Source organism: Papaver somniferum, unplaced genomic scaffold, assembly GCF_003573695.1.
Source record: "Papaver somniferum cultivar HN1 unplaced genomic scaffold, ASM357369v1 unplaced-scaffold_137, whole genome shotgun sequence".
Classification (NCBI taxonomy): domain Eukaryota; kingdom Viridiplantae; phylum Streptophyta; class Magnoliopsida; order Ranunculales; family Papaveraceae; genus Papaver; species Papaver somniferum.
The window spans coordinates 6,830,462-6,856,227 of record NW_020622934.1 but is presented as its reverse complement, the minus strand read 5'-3'; positions in this window follow the sequence as shown (position 1 = coordinate 6,856,227).

The window sequence follows — 25,766 nt, the reverse complement described above, 5'->3', positions numbered from 1 at the left end:
TAGTTCAGCTGAGATGAATAACTTAGTTATGAATAAAAGCAATGCAACGTGTGAACCTTCTTTCCTAGATAAAATCAGGAAGTCATGTGAGTCGACTCAGAAAATGTTGTTAGAGGCCCAGGAAAGAACTGCTTAAGATAGTCTTAATTTCCAATATAGTGTTTCCAATAGTACCCTTGAAAATGAGGATAGTTATTTGCATAATCAAGATGACGAGGATATAATTGGTAACACTACTTGTTGTTTAGATGAAGTTCAACCATTTTCATGTTATTATAATGATTATGATGAGGATAGTGTTGATGAAGAATTTGAAATAAATAGGCATAGTGATCAGGAATTTGCTACTCTAACTGAGCTTAATAATAATATTATTTCTAGTTCAAATCCAAATAATTTTAATAATTATTCACCTATTCAAAAGGACGAGGATTTGACTAGAGATACCCCCGTTTTAGACGATGTAGTATTTCCTTTTGATTACGAAGCTAATAATGGTTTAGAGGAACGAGTATATTTTGATTCTAGCGATTTAGAAACAATAGACTTAGAAAAAGAAAATGAACTCGTCGAGATGAGTGAGGATGTACCTGACTTAGAAGAATCAATTGACCATTTTCATGAATTAGATGACCTTGAAATTAGGGAAGTTGTGACTAGTCTTTCTAGAGACACTGAAAACTCTAAGTTTGGGGGTGATTATCATTCTCCATGTGATTTAACTCTTAGAAAGGTCCCTCACTTGGGACTTGACATATGTGCCTCAACCATTTTACAAGATTATCTTCATACACGTTTTCCTGAACCTATTGATGTCCACAAGAAATTTCAGTTATTAGAAACCCATCCTATGGTTGATGTGGTTTACCCAGGCTATGATACCCAAATTGACTTTGTTTTCCCACCAAATATTTTTCTTCCAAATGTGGGAATGTTTGATTTTCAAATGTGTCGAATATTAAGTTTTGAGACTAAACCTAATTACTTTAGGAGATTAGGGTCGACATACTTGTTTAAGGAAGATCACCACTCTCATTGTGGTCAGCTGTGTAAGTCAAATCTGATTGACTTAGAGGATCCACAATTATTCGGGTTATTATTATGTGCTTCTAAGTTTTTATTTGAGTTTTTCAAGACTCTAGAACCTGAACATTTGGATCTAACCTATGAGTAAATGCAACCCATGAAAATATTTTATTTGGACCCAGTTATAGATCCTGAACCTGAACCACAACTAGATGTAGTTGTCTTAAACAGGAAACTAGACAAGGGTGTGCTTTATTTGTTCATTTTCTTGGCATGTTGCAGATTCCTTTTACTTGTGATAGCTCTATTTGGTTTTGCTGACCCACAGATATTTTGGCTATTCTTTTATGATTTTATGAGGTGACTAATCCTTTCTTAGTCTGGCTGAAGACTTTAAACTTAGCACTTCTTGGGAGGTAACCCAATACTCATGCAAGACGGTAATATCTTTCCTTAACTCTTATGCTTCAAATGGTAACAATTTCTCCTTGTTCATGCTTTTGATTTTATCTTTAGAACATTGAGGACAATATTAGATTTAAGTTTGGAGGTATGGGAGAAACTTTTTAGTTGCATAATTAAACTCCAGAGCCTAGAAATTTATGCTTATTAAGGATGGCACTACCAAATCTAAGTGGATGGAAGCATTTTGGTTGTAGGAGTTGAGGGACCAATATGATTAGATGGAAACATCTAAAGAGTCTATTCATAAAAGCACATAGCTCAGGTGTTAGAAATAACATGGTAGTTTCGCCATGTCTCATTGAGTCCTTTTCACTTCTATTTTTATTTTTTATTTTCTTTTTAAAAATATGTTTTTCTAAGTGATTAGGTGGGGCTTACGATTACCATTGCTAGAGTGAAATAGAGTGATTGAAAAAGCCAAAAAAAAGTTGAAAAAAAAAGAAAAAAAAAAGAGAAATTGAGACCAGACCATCAGACCAACTGGAATAAATTCAATAAAGTCGACCACTGGAACCCTTGTATATGTCAGTTGTGTTGACCTAGAGTTAGGATTATCGACCACTGGTACCCTTGTATATGCGAGTGTGTTGATATTAGTCAGACCGGTATCTCAGTCCATTAGGATAGGTTCATTATGGCAGTGGCCTTCAGACAGATATGAGAAACACCGTTCACCTTAGTCAACATCAAAACCATCTATGTTTTTCTATATCCATCTTCTTAATCTATCCATGTGATTTGTTTGATTCTGAGTTTGGATGCGACTATCTGAGTAGACCTCTGTCACTTTATATGAATTTTAGTATGCTTGAGTGCGAACTCGTGTACATCAATTGGAATTTCGTATCAGGATACTTCCTCCTGTAGTCAATAAGTATGCCAACCAAGGAGATTCTTTAGTGCCTTCCAAGGTTCTGTGTAGATAGCTAGGGTCTGGAGTATAAAGTTTTTGTGGGTATACCTCTGGTAAGCCCTCCGGAGACAACACTCCGCCACTAGAGACACCTAGGGGTTTAAAGGCTTATTGCATACGCTAAATGCAATCGACGATGCCTGCGACAGTGAGTTAGGATTTTATTTTATAGATTTGATTTGCTCGGGACTAGCAAATAATGAGTTTTGGGGTGTTTGATAGACGCATTTATGTGTCTATTTTGATCTCAATTTCATATGTTGTTAGTACCCATTTATGTACTTATTTTGGCATTTTGTGTCTTTGTAGGTGTTTTTGGAGAAATAAGGTTTTGCGGCGAAATTGGCACGAATCGTGGTTTTTGCGCTCGTGGAAAAAAAAATACTATACAAACCCCCATTTTGGATAAGAGGTACCGAAATTAATAAGGGGCACCCAATTGATAATGGCTATCCTCTATACTACTCACCACCACTTGCTAGTCGCACCCCAGCAGTGGATTAGGGGGACACCCTTCTTCTTCACGATTTGAATTCTCTAATTTGGCGGGAAAAATGGATTTTCACGGGAAGAAATTAGGGTTTGATTTTGGGAGAGGTTATAGAGAGATTCAATCGCAAAAACTTCTTATATGGGCCTGTTTTGGCTTAACAGGAAAGGTATAGTTAATGGATTCGGTGAAGCTGGGATAGATAATCAATTTGAAGCAAGACAGTGTCGGAAATATACTCGGAGCTTCGCTGGAAGATTTGGGAAGAGGTTTGGATGAGAATTTAGTGGACTTTATATTTGGATATGGACTGGGAATGATCCAATACATCGAAATAGGAAAGGTAGTTGTTTGGAAACGTAAAGAATGGAAGGTTTGATGTCTTGCACGATTAAACAGGGAGGTGAAGGTTTCCGGGTATTTTTCTCTTTCAATAATTGGCATTTACGTGTAGAAAAGGAAATAAGAGTTTTAACCAAATCAGAGAGGCGTGAAAGTAAAGAAAACAACAGGAAGTTACGGAACTTGGGAGAGAAGAAAAAGGAAGATATTCTCGGGATTCATATGACCTGTGGTATATAAATAGAGGGGGTTCGACTCAGAGAGGGTTGTAGAGAGTTTGGGGTTGATTCAGAGGCTTAGGGAGAGACGACAGAGGTCTCTGCTTGGAGAAAGAAAGTTGCAGAGTCGTTTCTGCACTTTCAGGGAAGAGAAGGAGAAAGAAGAATAACTGACGTCCTAAGTCAGTCGCAGAGAGGTATAGTTTAGTTACTGCAGCAGAGAAGTATCGTTTAGGAGGCAGTATTATATTCTCTGTAGTCCTTTGTAACAGTCAGTCTGGAACGCTTATACACGTTGCAATTGATCTGTTTTATCTTTTTCTTGTATTTTCACTCTCTTCACTTTAGATCCATGAATAAATATTTTGAGCATGTTTTTAATATGAGGAGCTAAACCCCAACATTGGGATGACGGAGAAAGCCATATTTCATGCGTGTGGTAATTATGTTTAATTCTTTAGCTGGTGAGAAATCATCAAACCATGTGAACTCGATAAAAACCCTTAGGAGTGGTAAAACGGTAGACCATAAGGTAGCCATGCCTAGTGGACATACTGTAGTTCCACCTTCTACTTCCCAAGAGGAGCCCGTAGACGAGGCAACTGAAATAGTCTCTAAGGATTCCCAAGAAATTCCTGATAGGTCTACCTTTGTGCCTAGAGCCCCATATCCACATTTGTTATCCCCAACAAAGAAGAAGTTGACTTTCAACGAGATAATGGAAACATTTAAGCAGGTGAACATCAACATTCCGCTATTAGAAGCAATTAGGCAGATGCCTTCTTATGCCAAGTTCCTTAAAGATCTTTGTACACGAAAGCGTAAGCTTAATATCCATAAGAAAGCTTTTTTAGCTGGTCAGGTAAGTTCCATTATTCTGAACCAAACACCCCCTAAGTATAAGGATCCTGGATGCCCCACGATATCTTGTGCGATTGGTGATCACATGGTCGATAAAGCTTTACTTGACTTAGGATCTAGTGTTAACTTACTCTCGTATCATGTATACACCCAGCTAGGTCTTGGTAAGTTGAAACCGACTAAAATAACACTACAATTAGCTGATAGGTCTGTCAAAGTCCCTCGTGGTGTCATAGAGGATGTTCTGATTGAGGTTTAGAAGTTTATTTATCCTGTGGATTTCGTTGTTCTAGACACCCAGCCTGTTCAGGACCCAAGTCGTCAAATCCCAGTGATTTTAGGTCGCCCATTTTTAGCCACAGCTAACGCTGTCATCAACTGTAGAACTGGGATTATGAACATATCCTTTGGTAATATGACCATTGAACTAAATGTCTTTAATGTTACTAGACAACCTTCTGAGAACGATGATTTAGAAGAAGTGAATATGATTAGCACTTTAGTTCAGGATTTGGTTCAGGATAATTGGCTTGACACTTTGCTGGTAGATTCTTTAGATGATTTTGAGGAAACCATTCTCTTAGATCAGATATGTGATCAATCTTTAGAAGAAGCTCTTGAGTATTTTAAAGACTCTATGGACCCAGAAATTCAGGCAATAGTTTTAGGTTTTTCTGAGGATAATGATGACCCTAAGTTTGGGGGTAGAGAACTAGAAGAATCTCTTGAGTATTCTAAGGACTCTGAAGATCCGGAAATTCAAGAAATAGTTAGAGGTTTGTTTGTGAACCCTAAGTTCGGGGGTAGTGATGGTTCTTGTGATTTTATCGTATCCCTAATTAGAGTCCCTAACTTGGGACTCGAGCCTTGTACATCTGAGATATTACTTGAGTCTTTTCAGAATCCGCAACCCAATCCTTCTGATACTGTCCAGGAGGTAACCCAGGTATTAGAGACCCGTTTTTCGGATGAATCTATTTATCGAGACACACATATGAAGTTCAATTACGCGCCGCAGATAAACCCAATTGTCTTGACATAAACCTTAAATGAGGACGTGCTCCTTCTTTTCATTTTTCTGAATCAGTGCAGTTGTCTCATACTGGTGTCATCTCTATTTGGTATTATGGACCCACAATTGTTTCGACTATTGATATATGACTTTGGAAGGTGACAATCCTTTTTGAGGTATTTGATGTCTAGCTAAAAACTTTAAATTTAGCATTTCCTGGGAGGTACTCATGCTTACGGTAATATCCTTCCTTATTTCTTTTTCCATCCATCAAGTGGTAACAGTTTCTTATTGTTCATTTCATCTTTAGAACATTGAGGACAATGTTAGATTTAAGTTTGGGGGTGGGGAAGAAACTTTTTGTTAGCTCTTAGCTGCAACAAATAAACTCCAGAGCCTAGAAATTTATGCTTATTAAGGTTGGCACTAACCAATCTAAGTGGATGGGAACGTCTTGGTTATAGGAGTTGAGGAACCAATCTGATTAGATGGAAACATCTAAAGAGTCTATTCATAAAAGCACAGAGCTCAGGTGTTAGAATTTTAAAAAACATGGTAGTTTCGCCATATCTCGTTGAATCCTAATCCTTCTATTTTTATTTTTAAGTGATTTGGTGGGGCAAACGATTCAAGTTGTTACCTTTACTAGGGTGGAATAGAGTGATTGAGATACCAACATAAAAAAAAAGAAAAAAAAAAGACCAGACCATTAGACCAACCGGAATAAATTCAATAAAGTCGACCACTGGTGCCCTTGTATATGCCAGTTGTGTTGACCTAGAGTTAGGTTTATCGACCACTGGTCCCCTTGTATATGCCAGTTGTGTTGATATTAGTCAGACCGGTATCTCAGTCCATTAGGATAGGTTCACCTTAGCAGAGGCCTTCATACAAATATGGGAAACACCGTTCACTTTTAATCATCTCTTTATCCATCTTCTTAATCTTTCCATGTGATTGGTTGATTCCGGTTATGATGTACAGAAACTATCTGAGTAGAGATCTGTCACCTATATATGAATTTAAGTATGCTGAGTGCAAACTCGTGTACAACAATTGGAATTTCGCATCAGGGTACTTCCTCCTGTAGTCAATGAGAGTATGCCAACCAAGGAGATTCTTTAGTGCCTTCCAAGGTTCTGCGTAGATACCTAGGGTCTGGAGTAAAGGTTTTGTGGGTACACCTCTGGTAAACCCTCCGGAGACAACACTCCGCCACTAGGGCCACCTAGTGGTTTAACGACTTGTTGCACGTGCTAAGTGTAGTCATTTTTATTTTTTATATTAGATTTGCTCGAGAACTAGCAAATAATAAGTTTGGGGGTATTTGATAGACACATTTTTGTGTCTGAATTGTCCTCAGTGTGTCTATTGCTAGTGCTTGATTTTGTACTTATTATGGTGTTTTTATGTTTGTGTAGGTGTTTTTGGAGAAATACACTTGTGCGGAAAAAGTTGCCCAAAAAGTGCTATTTGGACCCCTGGAGGACATTTGCTATACGGAACCCAGATTTGGCTAAGGGACACCCAAGGTTATGCGTATCCCAAATTCATCCTCAGCACCCAAATTTGTCCTCAACACCCATATGCTATTCGCACCCCAGAAAAGGATAGGGGCACTTCATCTTCAACATTTCAAAAAAATATTTTGGCGGGGAAATATTTCCATTCACTGGCAGATTTTTCGATCGGATTTTGCAGGAGTTTTTGTGCGACTCAATCGCTGAAACTTCATGGGTAGTTGTGATATGTCCTAACAGAGCTGGTATGGGTGTTTGTTTCGATCAAATTTGGCTGAAAAATCCGTGAGAAGAAAACAGGACATCACGTGCATGAGAGGAACATATCACGGGATTGCATGAGTTTTTGGAGAATTTAAACGTGTTCTGCTCATGTTTGATGACTCGAGCAACACTTTGGACCTTGACAAAGATAAATAAGGAGATTTGCAGACGTAGAAACGCGTGAGAAGCTAAATCAGGGAAGAAAATATTCCCAGAATATTTTCTTTACTGCCCGAGTTCAATGAAGAATATTGAGAATTATGGCATGATTAAATGAGGCTGAGGAGTATAAATAGATTACTCAGATCATAGAGAAGGGGGACAGAGAGTTTGGGGTCGAGAGGAGAGCTCAGGAGGCGTGAATCAAGAGTTTTCAAAACTCTGTTTCTTCTGCTGCACCAAGAACTCGAAGAACAAAAGACCACCAGAGGCAGTCGTTTATGAACAGTGACAACGACAGCCACGTGAGGGTCGCAGAGTTAAAACAACATCAGTTCTTTTCTATCGTTCTTTGTAACAATGTTTTGCAACAATTATAAACTTTGCAAACACCCAATTTTCATCATTTTCTCCATTTCATCATTTGTACACCTACTTTGAGCAATGAAATCAACTTTTGAGCGTGTTTCCAACATCATGATGAGCTAAACCCGATCCTTGGGGCTATGGAGGAAGCCATTGTTTCGGTAAAAGTGATATATTTCTATTAATTAATTACAACAACTCTATTATGATTTTTGCATTGAACTAAAAATTGTTTATATGATTTTTATTAGTTAGGTGTACTTTCTCTTGATAGAATATGCTTTCTTTAGGGTTTTGATATTCTATTATTTGGATTAACATCTATTCTTTTGGAAATCTACATGTCTAGGCAATACTATTAGAATCAATTTGAATGTTCAGTTGCATAATTATTGTTTTATTAAATCACTAATATCAACCAATGGTGGAATCCTATCCCTATTCTCTCCATAATTTTCACAACATCTTTTTAATTTAGTTCGCTATTTTTATTTATTAAAAAAAATAATCTAAAAATCCGTTTTCATAAGTCTTGAACGAGTCATATTACTACAACAACTTCGAAAATACATCACAAATCGTTTTCCCCCATCTACAGATTGGCGACCATAGTGGGAGATCATTCTCTCAGTTTCAGTCTCACGTTCTCACAAAGATGGTCGATCTTAGGTCTGGTTCAGTTACCAACTCGGGTTCAACACCCAACCCTAACATTACAAGCTCTAGTGGTACCGCTAATACCACTCCTCCGGCGCAACCTGCCAATACTACTCCTCCGAATACTGGTGCTCCAGTGATCACCCCTGGAAACGGAGGTACTGGCGCCATCAATAATCCCCTCTTCGGCCAGTCTCCTGAAAAAGTCAGAGAAAATCCGCTTACCATAAGTGATCTCATGAAGGTGCAAGAAAATCTTTCTAAGAATCAATTTGACATGGCTGTCACACAGAAATAGCTGTAAAATTATCTCAAGACTCTCACCGACAAAATGTCAGAGAAAACTCAAGAGAAAGGAAAAGCCAAAGAAACATATTTGGCTGCTGATCCTGAAGTCACTTCAATCCATGTAGTAGATGATGATAAAGTCAAGAAGGGTGCAAATAACCTACCAACAAAGGAACCAGCAGGCTTCATCATTCGTGAGGACCTGGAACGCTTCATGGAGGATCAAGGAAAGGACAAGATACCATCTGTCCACTGTCTTCAACCTCCATATATCCTCCACACTGAGAAATCCTCTCCCGAAAGGCTACACTTCTCCAACGTTCACTCTTTACAACGGAACAGGAAATGATCGAGAAGATGTTTCTCGATTCTTAGAATCATTAGGCATGAACACAATCATGTCGTCCGTCTGAAGGAATTCTCAAAGTCTCAGACAGCTCATACGTCTGGTGCAACAACATCGCACCAGGAAGTATCGCCAGTTAGGGAGAAATGATTAATGCTTTCTACAGAAAATATTTCTTCGTTTCAGAGAAAATCACCCTCTCTGAGCTTGGAAGGATGTTTCAAAGGAGCAAAGAACATCCTAATGATTATGTTAAAAGGTTCAGAGTTCAATCCCTGGATTGTCATGATCCAAATGTCACAGAGCATCAACTTGTAGACTTGTGCATCAATGGAATGATCCCGGTCTACAGAGCCTTACTGTAAAATCTTCAGTTCCAGACTTTTTCAGAGCTTCATGAAGCATCCAAACGATCAGTGACTACTGCACCTGCTTTACTGGAAAGAGCAAAGTCTTCAAGATCGAGGAACCTCGAAGCAGCCGACGCCTAGTCAACAATCAGTACAATCTCCAGCCTTCAACAAACGTTGTTGCTGAAAGAAATGAAAAGAAAGCCGAGACACAAGCGTTTATCCAACATCCCAGGATCCTCTGAAGGCGCAAAGAAAAGATAACCAATCCTGAAATGCACAAACCTCGACCCGGCATCAACGAACGGGAAATGATCAGACAGACTCAAACCTCTCTCTTCCCATGAAGGATTGATCGAGTTACTGGAAGTCTGGGTTCAAGATGGTGCGATCAAATTGCCGTTCATTAAAAGAGAGCCAACTAAAGAAGAAATGGAGAATCCCAGGAACACACAAAAATCCTCTCCAGTCAGAACCTTTACGCTCTCTGAAAAACCAGTCAAAGAAGCAGTTCAATCCTTGGTCGAAACGTGAATTGCTCTATCTGTCGAAGGCACAAAGGAGAGACATGTTCACGACACTGAACCACATTGTGTCAATAAGTCCATTCTGGAAATACTTCTTGAGCCTCTGGCCACAGACCAAGAGATGTACGACTGGTGACTGCTTACCACGGTCAATCTCAGAAGAAAAAAATTTGGAAGAACGTTGATCGATGCTGGCACAATCATTAAAAACATTCCACTGAAAACCATCGGATCCACATGCATCACTCGACGGGAAGATACTCATGCTTCCATCTCAATCAGAGACCTTGAAGGAACGTTCTGAAATACTTATGGCTACATCACTCTCAAAGTGAACATAAGTTCAACCTGGATAAAAACCAAGTTTCACTTTCACATAATCAGGAAGATCCAGGATATGACATGTCCTTCATACGAGCGTGGATCCACGCTGAAAATATGGGTACTTACAAAGCGCCTTTGGTTACACATCTCTCCAACGAAGAAATTTCTGATCCAGAAGATTTGGCGGACGTTCCATCATCAGAGCACTTGGAGGAATTTCGAACTTTGATGAGGTTGAAACAAGAACCTGCAAAAGATGCATAGACATTCATCAAAAGGTCCTGCACTCAAGAAAGTCTCATTCCTACCATGTCCATATCATTTATTTACTCACATGCTATTCTAGCATGGGGACTCAATTCTGCTAGCATCTCTGCTATTGCAAGACTCTATAAGTAGGTAATATCACTTCAGAAATATTTTACCAAGTGGTTGAATATGATGTTTCTCCGAATCGAGCATCTCACTAAGACATTCATTACTGAGATGATGTCAAGCACGTCAAAGAACAATTTGGGCATTTCTCCATAGCCTTGCAGGAGTGTTCATGTGTGCCACAAAATCAGAAAGCTCTGATGTCTGCACAAGTGTTGAATCCCACTACCGCAACGACAAGAATGCTGAATCAACAGAAGATACTCAGGGTCGAAACGATCAAACCTAAGACATTCGATGCTTAAGGAATATACGCTTCAACGCTCAATCATATAATAAGCCTTCAAATTGTACTCCCAATCAAAGATTACTCCTCCTATAACGGCGCATCTAGCTTCAACACAAATATCTCGACGATGACACACTGATTCAACACCAGCGCAATCAAAGTGTAACTAAATTACAATCGCTAATTCTTCATTATCCCATGATAAAACTTCTGAAGTAGATGCAACATCATTCATCCATGGGTGGCACAAACTCCTTCAACATACACTGGGGACTTAATCTTAATGGAATTTGCAATCTGATGTGATTCCATGAAACTTCATCAACGAAACCTCTCTACATCACAAGACTTGCACGACAAAGGAACTTTTTCTCCTCACATCCAGAATGGAGATTGTCGTTGTTATCTGCCACAACAACATCGATTCCCTGACGCAACAACTTCACAGTAAAGTCATATTCAGGAGAATTTGGGTTGAATTCCTAGATCATCTTCATCTTAGGAGTGCTCAACTCACCAACTAGTTCGTGAATGTAAAAATCTCACTGGATGAAGGAGCAAAGGCTATATCGATAATCATGGTTCTAGCCTTTTTCGGTTTCTGGAGCAACTCCAACCATAGTATCGGTATCAACAAGGATATGTGGAGGAACTGCGTTCATGGTCTCAGCATCAACAAGAAATTCTGGAGAAATTTCAATCGTGATCTAGAATCAACAACGGTCTCAAGAGCAACATCCACATGACAGGGCTTCATCAATTAACCATTCTATGAAGTATTGCTCTACGAAGCGGACTTCTCCAAGCGCTAATGATTCATATCAAGGTGTGTAGACATGAAATATGTTCACATGAAGGTATTTACGAAGCTTGCACGATGGGCGGGCACAATCCCAAGTCTTCTATAAGATGTTCTCATCACCTCTACAAATGAGATACAACACACTTCAGGCCATGGGTTTAGAAAAACGTACCAATGGGTGAGGAATGGGACAATTCTTCCTGAATGAAAGATGTTTGTCTATTCTCTTCTACAATATACCAAAAGGGTGCATCAATCGGATATACGAGCTGAAAGATATGTCTTTTACTGTCAGGTCTATGAAATCTGAAAAATTTATACGGGATTACAAATTACAAATGTGCACGCTTCGTTGGCTGACCTCTACAACTCCAAGTTGAGTGATTCTTGTCTCATGATATAACTCAGTCTCTTAGCTTCAAAATTTAGGGTCAAGCATCAAATTCCGACGTCGTATGAAGTTCATGCAGCTTCCAGAGCATACAATATGCAAGCAGCAATTCTTAGACGAGATTCATTGCTTCCACAGTCGATCGGTGTCCACCAGGTCTTTTCACTAAGTCCTTCATCAAGGTACCTTAAACTTCGACTACCTAGGTCTTTACATCAATTTTTCTACCTGGGTCTTCTATCCAAGTCTTGCCAGAAGAAGAGAAAACGAAAAGAAGAGATTTAACAAAATATTGGGGACTGCCAGTCCACTGATCATGATGATCAGTTTCACAGTCCGAGACCCGTGACACCAGACTCTCATGTGCATATCATTCATCATAAAAGGAATGCTACCACCAGGACACGCAACCAGGGTCATTACATCACCCCCTCTTGAGAGCAACCTCAGTTATGGTCCCGCGACCAGGGTTTCAGAAGTGATGTTTCTACGACTGATAGAAACAAGATGACACTTGAAGCACCATGCTCATGTATCAATCAAGGGGTCCTGATATCAAATGAATCAATGAAATTAAAATCCTTCACCAACCGTTCCAGACACAAGCGAATGGTCTAAAGACACAACATGAGTGTTTTACAACAAGCTCGCCTGAGATGACTTTACATTGTCACGCACAAAGCAGCGAGCTGGGAAAAATTGGTGAATAATCTAGGGATTGGTCATATATCATTCTCTTCGTATGAATGTCCTCTACAACATATCCAAAATTCATAGCAATTGGAGAAACGAGCAAAAAGATGTGACCAAAACATTGGACTACATACCAGCTGAAAATTTTCTGGAAGTCTCTTGGAAGTTTACTGTTTCGTCAATTTCGGCCCTTAAACGTGCTCAAAAGCTGAAAATCTTCTTTGATTAAGCTTGGAAATTTTTTGAGGATGAAGAAACATGGTTAGATCATGAAAATACGACATCGGACGAAGATTCTACAACATTTTCAATGAAGACCTGACTTCTGAATTTTCTGATGACGAATTATGACGAAATTCTTCATTCGTCTACGCCTTCCGCGCGAGATCAGACTTCATCTTCAGCCTCTGGTCTCATTTTCTGAAGCCGACGGCGTTTTTATGATAAGCTGCAAGCCTTTCATCTTCAGCTTTCCTACTCAGTAATAACTCATCTCGTCCCTGCTTCTCTTCTGCATCCGCTAAGGCTAAGAAAGCGTCGATTCCATCACGGACGACTCCCAGATGATCGAGAGACATACAATGCATCATCTTTCCAGCATCTCTGAAAGGTTGATTCACCTCGGCATGAACATCTGCAGAAGTCTTCATCTTTGACTTGATATTTCCGGAGCGTTCCCCGGAAGGGCCAGAAGAGTGGTTGTAACCAGAAGTCACCACTATCTGAGGAGAAAGACATGGAGTCATGGATATACCAATAACAAACGCGTAACAAAATGGTAACAATCCAACTCTTACCTATTTACAATTTCACTAGTTGTAGTGATTATAAAGTCAGAATTTCGAAAACTTGCTCGTTCCCTCAAACCTGCAAAGACGAGCAAAATTCATTATTCAAAATCATGACTTGATTTTCATAAAATAGTGAACAACCCACGTGAATTTTAACATCCACTGGTTTTTCAAAAACTAGACAGACGTCCATTCTACAATTGTGAAAACTCACATACAGACATTATTTCACCATGTATAATTGTCTACTTTCAACAGTTGTTCAAAATCAAAACATTGGTTTTACAAAATATATATATTTAACGTGAAACTCACGTAAGTTTGAAAAATAACATATACATATATATATTTGCTCCCTCGCGCGAGCATCTGTCTTTGAAGCGATAGTATATTTTCAAAGATTTCTGAAAGCTCGAAGATAAGAATTTTCATGAAAGCTCATAAACAAAATTTTATTACTAACAGACGCACGTATATTAAAAAAAAAATTCTCTCGAGCATCCACCTTTGGAACGAGAGTTTATTCCACTTTGTGAAATCTCACATATTTAAAAAAATAAAATTTTGGTTTTCGTGAAAGCTCATGGACAAAATTTTATATCATCAGACAGAGGTCTATTTTTTTTGTTCCTTAAACTAACAAACGAACGAGCGTCTATTCCTAAAACAAGGATTTCTTTTCTTGGGCCCAGACCCATGAATCCTAAATCAACTAAGGTTCGATCACCAAATGAGCAGTGCTACACCAACTTGTGCTCGATGCTCTATCATGCTACTGAGATCTTCGTTCAAGCCGTGGTCCGCTCGTGCGATAAAAAATTCGGTAACATCTTATCTTATGACTAAGTTCAATTACTTATTTCGTTCATAACTGGAAAATCACCATTCGGTGCTGACTGAGAAACATGACTGTCCCTCACTAAGCAGGGGACTTAATGTAGATGGTGGATTTTCAACAAAGGTTAAAATCGTAAAACCATAATTATACATGCTCCTGATCCAACAATCTGATGAGTATTGAGGCTCATGTCTCTCATTGAAGCATGAAAGCTCGTGCCATGAAATCTCTGACTGAGAATATTGTCTCTCAGAGTATATGTAGATGTGTAGTATCTCAGCTGAGGCAACGACACATCTCATGAATATTGAGCAATTTCAGTAATTACTTTTATATAGAATCAAACGCTTGGACGGCTCCTAGACAGCTTGCCTGCTAGTATAGAGTGATAACGTCTTCAGGATGTAACGAGGTTTTCCCTGACTATATAAAAGACATGTATATAAAATCATTATGATTGGACGGCTCCTAGACAGATTGCCTGCTAGTATAGAGCAATAACGTCTTCAGGATGCAACAAGGTTTTCCCTGACTATATAAAAGATATATGACGTATCAACAAGCTCATATTTCTCAATTCTCAGATAATTAATGCTCCTAGACAACATGTATTCTAGTATAGAGTCATCAATTAATTATCTCTAATCGTTAACTGAATATTCAGCAATATTCTACGATTCTTCGTAATATTTCGTCACTTCAATTTGTGGTTCTTCCCAGCAGAATTCCGCGGATTGGTGATAAATATTGGACGGACGGGCATTTGAGAAGCTCTCGAGTAAGCCCCGACCAAAATGGTGCAAGTGTACTCAGCAATAATGCACAAACGAGCACCTGGATGCACAAACGAGCATTCCAAAACATGAAAGAACGACGAACCTATGCAAAATAGGAAGAAAATAATAAATAATAAAATATTAATCGAGGCGCTGGAAGACTGGGCCCACCGGATGGCCGGTCGTGCCGTGGCCAGTCCCATGCCCAATTTTATATTTTATCATATTTTTATTATTTTCCCTGATCTCATGAAAATCCCTTCATTTGAGTAAATCTCCTTCGTCTCAAGGAAACTCCCCAGTCTCATGGTGTTTCTTCGTATCAAAGAAATAATAATAAATTTGGAAAGATATCGTGGGACCGGAATCACTAGCCGGCCGGCCATGCCCTAGCTGTGGCCGGTCCCACACCTCATGACTCCTTATTATTTTATTATTATTTCCCTCATCCCATGAAAATTCCTTGAATTCATGAAATTTCCCTCAAGTCATGAAAATAATGTAAAATTAGGGAAACTCATGGGACCGGGCCCTAGCCGGCCGGTCATCCCTAGCCGGTCCCACACGCCCCTTGTTTTATTATTATTATTTTTTATGTTTCCTTCATCTCATGGAAACTCCCCGATTTGAACAAACTCCTTGGTTTCAACAAACCTCTTGATTTTATGATATTTCCCTAAAATCATGAAAAATATAATAAAATTGGGAAAAGTGCCTTGGGACGGGCCCTTTGGCCGGCCTGCCATGCCTTGGCCATAGCCGGTCCCACACTTCATGACTCCCTATTTTATTATTATTATTTGCGTAATCTCATGGAAATTCCTTAACTTCATGAAATTCCTCAGTTTCGTGATATTTCCCTCACATCAGGGAAAATACATAAAATTACATAAAATTGGGGAAGGTGCTGCGGAACCGAGCTTGCTAGCTGGCCGATCATGCCCTAGCCGTGGCCGGTCCTACACCTTGCAAATCCCCTATTTTAATAATTATTTTTCATCATCTCATGAAGGTTCCCCAGTTTCAGCATAACCCTGAATCCTTCATATTTTCTCAAAATGTTGCTCAAACGCGCATCGGAAAATATCGAAATTCTCAGGACTGAGACACGGACATTATGGTGACGGGGGCATGTCTCGTTGACCGACCAAGGCTGGCCCTAAGGTTTTCAAATAGCCGGTCCCACATGTTTTAATAATTTTGACCCAATTTGCTCAATTGCTCATATTGGGTCCAAACTCTTCTCAAACAACTTGGAGTTTGCTCAAACGACCATCAGTTGGTCCCAGTATCACCAAGGGACGGTCTCATTCCCCCTTGGTTGGTCCCTCATCTCTCTATAATCAGGTTTTACTACCTAACGCTCACATGAGCATTATTTTAATAAATGATGAAACCAGCATTTGATCATCTTTTCACCAACTGCTCTTCAGGAGACTTTGGTATTTTGCTCACTTGAGCATCTGGGAGCTACACATTCGATTCATCATCCCATGTAGCCGGTCCCTCCTTCATATCATGAACGGTTTTCAATAAATCATCAATTAATAATCAATTCAGCAATTGATCAAAATTAGGGTTTTGAATCCAAGGTTCATAATTCCTGATCTAGCAATCGGATGAGTATTGAGGCTCATGTCTCTCATTGAAGCATGAAAGCTCGTGCCATGAAATCTATGACTGAGAATACTATCTCTCAGAGTATATGTAGATGTGTAGTCTCTCAGCTGAGGCAACGACACATCTCATGAATACTGAGCAATTTCAGTAATTACTTTTATATAGAATCGAACGATTGGACGACTCCTAGACAACTTTCCTGCTAGTATAAAGCGATAACGTCTTCATGATGTAACAAGGTTTTCTCTGACTATATAAAAGACATGTGTATAAAATCATTATGGTTGGACGGCTCCTAGACAGCTTTCCTGCTAGTATAGAGCAATAACGTCTTCCGGATGCAACAATGTTTTCCCTGATTATATAAAAGAGATATGATGTTTTAACAAGCTCATATTTTTCAATTCTTAGATAATTAATGCTCCTAGACAGCATGCCTGCTAGTATAGAGCCATCAATTAATTATCTCTAATCGTTAACTGAATATTCAGCAATATTCTACGATTCTTCGTAATATTTCGTCACTTCAATTTGTGTTTCTTCCCAGTAGAATTCCGCGGGTTAGCGATAAATATTTGACGTACGGGAATCTGAGAAGCTCTCGAGTAAGCTCCGAACAAAATGTTGCAAGTGTATTCAACAATAATTCACAAACGAGCACCTGAATGCACAAATGAGCATTCCAAAACACGAAGGAACGATGAACCTATGCAGAATAGGAAGAAAATAATAAATAATAAAATATTAATCGAGGCGCTGGGAGACTGGGCCCACCGGCCGGTCGTGCAGTGGCCAGTCCCACGCCCAATTTTCTATTTTATCATATTTTTATTATTTTCCCTGATCTCATGAAAATCCCTTCATTTGAGCAAATCTCCTTCGTCTCAAAGAAACTCCCCAGTCTCATGGTGTTTCCTCGTATCAAAGAAATAATAATAAATTAGGAAAGATATCGTGGGACCGGACTCACTAGCCGGTCGGCCATGCCCTAGCCGTGGCCGGTCCCACACCTCATGACTCCTTATTATTTTATTATTATTTCCCTCATCCCATGAAAATTCCTTGAATTCATGAAATTTCCCTCAAGTCATGAAAATAATGTAAAATTAGGGAAACTCGTGGGACCGGGCCCTAGCCGGTCCCACACGCCCCTTATTTTATTATTATTATTTTTTATTTTTTCCTCATCTCATGGAAACTCCCTGATTTCAACAAACTCCTTGGTTTCAACAAACCTCTTGATTTTATGATATTTCCCTAAAATCATGAAAATATAATAAAATTGGGAAAAGTGCCTTGGGACGGGCTCTTTGGCCGGCCGGCCATGCCTTGGCCATAGCCGGTCCCACACTTCATGACTCCCTATTTTATTATTATTATTTCCGTAATTTCATGGAAATTCCTTAACTTCATGAAAATCCCCAGTTTCATGATATTTCCCTCATATCAGGGAAAATACATAAAATTAGGAAAGGTGCTGCGGGACCGATCTTGCTAGCTGGCAGGTCATGCCCTAGCCGTGGCCGGTCCCACACCTTGCAAATCCCCTATTTTATTAATTATTTTTCATCATCTCATGAAGGTTCCGCAGTTTCAGCAAAACCCTGAATACTTCATATTTTCTCAAAATGTTGCTCAAACGCGCATCGGAAAATATCGAAATTCTCAGGACTGAGACACGAACATTATGGTGACGCGGGCATGTCCCCTTGACTGACCAAGATTGGCCCTAAGGTTTGCAAATATCCGGTCCCACATGTTTTAATAATTTTGACCCAATTTTCTCAATTGCTCATATTGGGTCCAAACTCTTCTCAAACAACTTGGAGTTTGCTCAAACGACCATCAGCTGGTCCCATGATCACCAAGGGACGGTCTCATGCCCCCTTGGTTGGTCCCTCATCTCTCCATAATCAGGTTTTACTACCTAACACTCACATGAGCATTATTTTAATAAATAATGAAACCAACATTTAATCATCTTTTCACCAATTGGTCTTCAGGAGACTTTGGTATTTTGCTCACTTGAGCATCTGGGAGCTACACATTCGATTCATCATCCCATGTAGCCGGTCTCTCCTTCATATCATGAACGGTTTTCAATAAATCATCAATTCAACAATTGATCAAAATTAGGGTATTGAATCTGAGGTTCATAATTCCAGATTCAAACACTAAATTTTATGTTGATCCCATGGTTAACACTCTAATTAATTATACTTGGTTCGGTCGCCAGTACTTTAAATTAACATTTATTTGGTCCTGCTACCAATAAATCATCAAATGAGCAACATTCGCTCAAACGAGCAATATTTGCTCAGATTGAGGAATATTGGTTCAACCACCAATATTCAATAATTCATCAAACGAGCAACATTTGCTCAGATGAGCAATATTTTCTCGCATCAAGGAATATTGGTTCAACCATCAATATTCAACGATTCATTAAATGAACAATATTTGTTCACTTTAGCTATCAACATTTATTCGAGAATTATACCTCTGTCTCAATGATGACACGTTCAATTCATGAGTCTCACAACATTTGTTAATCACGTTCAACACAGCAATACATGGACTCATCGTCCCATGAAGTCAGCAACTGACTAACTAAAACCACGAGACATCAATCGTGTCACATGGGGGGATATTAACTAGGGTTTTGGTCTGGCGGTCTACGGCACGTGTGTTCATACACACGATGAGAATGTGAGAAAGTCGTGCAATCAGTTGAAGGAGTTAGCAAAGTAGTGGGTGGAAAATTAACCAAGTCTCCGTACGATGAGCAACTGGTTTTGACACGATTTCCCACTTACCCACTCTTTGACTCCAGCAACTGTCACACTTCATGGGATCAAGGTGTTTACAATTATGGCAATATAAATAAGTCTCTGAATCATGATTGAGGGGACAAGACAATCTCTCGTCAAGAAGACAACAAGAGATTAACAGCTCAACGTCTGAGCAATTACTCTCAACAGAGAAAATTCAATCAATCAGAACTTATTTTATTTTTTCACGCAGAATACCCAATACACCTACAATCTTTGATCACCATTGATCTCACGCATTTCTCAGCTTCCCTCCTACAGATCGACCCATCCTCTCTTGTGACCGAATTGACTCTGGAACGACCATTGTCTTGGTTTAGGCCGGAGTCTTACAGATTGATCTCTCAAACTTAAAGCACTCCCTTCTTGCAGTGCATCCGTGTGAGGTTGAGCATTTACTCATTTCAAGGAGTCTCCTCCGCACGGTCGTCTCCTCAATTCCGTAAAGCCAGCAAATCTTTTTTCCCCATCTACAAAGATAACCCCTCTAATTCCACATCCGCACACCCCTCGAGATATGACCATTAAGCACAAGTTCAAAATAACTCTTGCCCATTTGATGTCATTCCCGAAAGAACAACAAGAGCGACCTTAATTTCAAAAGAAAAGAAGGATTTTACTGGACACCAAAAATCATGAGAACGATTTTCTATATCCAAAAAACTCAATCAAATTAATCACAAGTAAACCCATGATTAATTTAATCGGAATACACAATCAAATTAAACACAAGAGGTGATCAATTCAATTGATTATGCTCAACATAAGAGAACTTATGGAGACACGAAAAAAACTCAACTAGATTAATTACAAGAGAACCCATAATTAATCTAATTCAAATACACAACCAAACTAACCACAAAAGTAATCAATTTAATTGTCATTTGGTTTGCTCGACATAAGAAAACTTACGGAGCAATAAATATATAACCAAACAAGATGATTAATTTAGTTCAATATGCTCGACATAACATATATCACGGAAGACCAACTAAGCTAATAAATCAACTTGGTTGTATAGTGATAAACATAAGATGCATTATGGAGCCTCGCAGTAATACATAAAATATGGATCAGGGATGATCAAATACTGCGGAATACACAAGGATTCGTTCTATATTCAATCACTATTTGCATAATGACGATTAATAGACATAATCCTTGAAAACAAAAGATTTTAACCTATCTTCCATCAAATGTTTGACAATATAGGCTTAACTTTTGTATTTGTCAAAAGTCCATTCATTCTTTTACTAGTACGTGAATACCGATCACGAACAATTTTTACTTTTGACAAAGTATGGGACAAACATAGTTCACGGACGTAAACACCAATATCCCATAACAAATTGCAATATAACAAATCATAAAGATTAAATACTGCAAAACATCATCCTCCAAAAAGTTTTTAGAATTTAAACCAATAAACCTAAAAAAAGAAGATAAAAAATAATAGTTGTGTAGTCACACTCATTGTTATTCAAAGCACTAGTTATTCTTCCAACTAAACCAAAAAGAAGACATACTAGCCAACTAAACCTCTATGAAGTATTTAACTTACTTTGAACATTCTTCTCATATTCCCTGTATTCATCAATCTCATCTTCGATTAGATCAATCCTAGATTCAAGACTATCCATCTTTTCTGCAAGTCTTTTGGAAGAGGCTTTGAGTTCACTTTTCAGGGGACGTACTTGTTCCAAGACAAGATTCATGGTTAACGAGAGCTTATCAAACTGTGAGACAAAACAATTCTCATCAGAAGAGGAGATACGCTTGTCATAACACATCCCATTGTCAGAGGAATCAAAATGAATCTTCTTAGAGGGAAACAAAACAGTCCATACATGACTTTATTTGCTTGAAAGACTAGAGGAGGACATGATAGAGAAGATAAATGAAATGATCATCTAGAAGAGGAGAAACTTCATTTTAAAGGAATGAAGATGAAGAATTTTCCAAAAGTGACCTTTTACCAAACCCTAACAGAATTTTGTTATCTCCAGAAAAAGACTTTTAAAGAGTCAGAAACCGTACATGAACAATAAAGGTAAAACAGGAGAATAAACAAAAACCGAATTAACAGACACATTCCAACACAACCCTCTCGAAAATCATGATTCTTGCCTAAGAAGGATAGATTAATGAATCATGAACAACAAGATTAAATCTCATAATCATTCCAATCCAATATAGGACTGGGATATATTTCGTGAGGGGAGGAAGAACTTCTTAATCCAGGTTTTTGCTTATTCTTTAGGGAAGAAAAGTTATGCACATCATTGTTTTCCCTTTTAATAACAGTTTTAAAGAACTTGATTGTTGATTTGCGCAAATACTGCACCGTTCTAGAAATCACTTTTTGAGGGAAAAGGGATTTCACAGGATATTCTTTTTCTTCTTCTACACACAGCGTTTAGCAGAGCAGGACTGATTTTGATCATTCGTGCCAAGATGATCCTGATTTTTACACATGGAAACCGATGGTTTTGGTAGCATCTTGTGTTTTCCTGTATCACTCTTGTTGTCAAGATGACTGGAGAATGATACATAACCAGGTGACATTTGCTGAAACCACTTATGAGACACAGTCGGAGTTATTCGACATGTCGTATAAGAATCACGATTGTGATTTTCAGCAAAGAGATTAAGAGAACAATCACAGATTTCATACCCAGGACAATAAACAAGAGCACTCATCCATGCTTTAGTTATCTTATTCACCTCATTATCTAGACCATTGGAAGTTTAAATACTTTTACAACACACGAGACCAGTTTCGCTAGTACAGTTTTTCTTATCTTCCTTTTTGATTGATCGAAATTCTTTTTGAGACTTTCTTTTACTTTGTCTAAGAATTTTCTTAAGATGTTGTATAAACCGAGACAACGTAGAAATAAAGCAATTCTCATTTTTCTTATCAATCAATTTAGAACGGTGAGATTTTTCATCAGGAATAGTAACATGATTACTAGACAAGTGATGTTTATCTCTTGACTTAAGTTCGCGATCGAAAATTTTAAGCTTCCCGACAAGCGTATTTCGCGAAAGAGTATCAAGGTTATTTCCCTCAACGATGGCGTGTTTTTTAGATTCGTATTTAGATGGCAGCGATCTGAGAATCTTCATCACAATTTCCGTTTCAGGAACAGTCCTACCCAATGCACAAGATGCATTAACAATTTCAGACATTTTGTGATAAAATTCATCAAATGAATCTTCTTCTGCCATATGAAGGTTTCCCCATTCGGAGTTAAGGTTTTGAAACCTAGATTCCTTTCGCTGGAGTTACCTTCAAATACAGTTTCTAAAGTATCCCAAGCATCTTTAGACGTGGATCATGAAGCCACATAATGTCGAAGATCTGGGGTAATGGCGTGCATGATTGCATTCAAACGGCCGGAGTTCTGCTTTGCGGCAAGTGACTCAACAACAGTATATGTACCAATATTTTTAGGCATGGTATCATTTTCAACTATAACAACGGGAACCTCATAGCCATTAACAATATAAACTCATGATTGGAAATCACGCGATTGAAGAAAAGTACGCATAACAATTTTCCACCATATGTAGTTTGAGCCATCAAAGACTGGTGGTACGTTAATAGAGGTAGCACCTCTGTCCATAGAGTCAGATCGCTACAAACACATACTTGTAAGGTCTTGAACGTGTTTGCCTGCTCTGATACCAATTGAAAAAGCGGGGGGCTAACCACACCACCCAATATTTCGCTTAACAATCTGTATGGACTAACTCCGAAATACTTTCTAGAGAATCAACTAGACAGTCAGACTCAATCTAGGTAAAAGTATCTCAAGGAGTTAATATCTCTCTCTTGTTTTGATTTACTCAAGCTAATTGAAATCAGCGAGTCTTTGATCAAACACAAGGAATAACTTGGATGGTACCAAAGACCAATATCCAAGGATCAATCAATATCAATCAACAACCGAAGGTTGGATTTCCAATTGATTGATTCAAACGCATAACCTGTATTATTTCAATTATATAAACAAATATAATGCGGAAATATAAATAACATAGACACCAGGAATTTTGTTAACGAGGAAACCGCAAATGCAGAAAAACCCCGGGACCTAGTCCAGATTGAACACACACTGTATTAAGCCTCTACAGACACTAGCCTTCTCCAAGCTAACTTCGGACTGGATTGTAGTTGAACCCCAATCAATCTCCCACTGATCCAAGGTACAGTTATGCTCCTACGCCTCTGATCCCAGCAGGATACTACGCACTTGATTCCCTTAGCTGATATTACCCACAACTAAGAGTTGCTACGACCCAAAATCGCAGGCTTTGACAATACACAAATTTGTCTCACACAGTCAAGTTTATCAAAGGATCAATCTGTCTCCCACAGATAAACCCTAAAGGTTTTGTTCCGTCTTTTGATAATAATCAAGGTGAACAGGAACCAATTTATAATCCGGTCTTATATTCCCGAAGAACAACCTAGAGTTATCAATCAACTCACAACAATCTTAATCGTATGGTAGTGAAACAAGATATTGCGGAATCACAAACAATGTGACGAAGATGTTTGTGATTACTTTTTATATCTTGCCTATCGGAGATATCAATCTCAAGCCAATCAATCTGATTATACTCGTATGATAGAAGATGCAAGAATAGATCACACAACTACGATAAAAATAGTATCGATCTGGCTTCACAATCCCAGTGAAGTCTTTAAGTCGTTAACATGGTTTTAGAAGAAGAAAACCAAAGGTTAAAGGAGAATCGACTCTAGCATGCAAACTAGTATCACATGTAAGGTGTGGGTATTAGTTTTGCACAATACTAGATGTCTCCTTTATATAGTCTTTCAAATCAGGGTTTGCAATCAATGTTTATCTTAGTAACAAAGCATTCAATATTCACCGTTAGATGAAAACCTGATTTAGATTCAAGCTAATATTTCTCAACCGTTAGATCGAAAACTTAGCTTGTTACACACACTTGACAATGCACGCTTCTAGGTTTGTTAACCGTACCCAAACGTATGCACTTGTTGGTTCAACAATAATTAACCAAAAGGTTAGCCATATGAGCATTTCATATCAACCATATTCTTCTTCACCATAACTAGTTCAAATGAACTAGTTAGAGAGTGGTTCAATTACAAGGAAATCTTATGTACTACACAAGACACAATTGAAGCAAAGATGATTTGATTCACTTGAATCGGTTCATGAACTTTTATAGCCACGGTTTGCAAACTGCATTGTTAGTCTTTTTAAGTTTAAGTTCAGAAATCATCTTCAGATATATAACCTTCTCAAGTTCGCAGACTTAAGTTACCGGGCAGAGTTTACAAACTCCAGCAGAAATTCTCGGGTATGAGAACTTCGCGGGTTCGCGGAATGAGTTCACGGACTTAGCTTCACGCAAGTAGTTTGTCAACTCCAGCAGAAATTCTCGGGTTTGAGATTTTCGACAGTTCGCGGACTTGGTCACGCCATTCTTCCGGTTCTCTTGATCAACGAAGTTCGCAAACTTTGGTTCAAGGAATATGACTTATACATAAATGTGGTTCCACAACAATTCTTATGTCCACCATTGGTTATGTAATCTAAACTCTCATTTCAGTCATTGAAACATTCTTAGAGGTCGTTATACAGTTGTTACACCATTTCTCGTCAAAGCAATTTTCAATATGATTGAAACATATCATGACTTTTGTCACATGGTAAAGATAAACTTGATCGAAGCGAAAAGTTTACCAACACATATTTCGAGATATAGATAGGCGAGGTATACTCGGATCGAAATACCAAATGTGTATAATCCAAGTCTATATATATAACATACGACTTCTTGTCTCAAAGAGTAGGAGATAGAGTAGATAGACTTTTGAGTGATAGATAAGTTCAAGTCTTCACATACCTTTTTGTCGAGAAGTTCCACCGGTTCCTTGAGTAGTTCTTCTACTTGTATGATGAATCGCCATGAAGTCCTTGAGCTCAACTACACTTTTTATCCTAGTCCGAGAGTTATCTTAATACACTAGAAATCAGGACTTATAGTTTTGATCACTAACATTGACAAACATGCTTGAGATAACAACGCATGCGATTTTGACCGAGCAATGCTCTAACAATACATATGTATCGCAATACCAGACTGTTTTTCGATATTGAATTCTGAATAAAATAAATTAGCCCCATGAGTATCATATAGATTCGGTACAGTGGGAATGGTAATTATA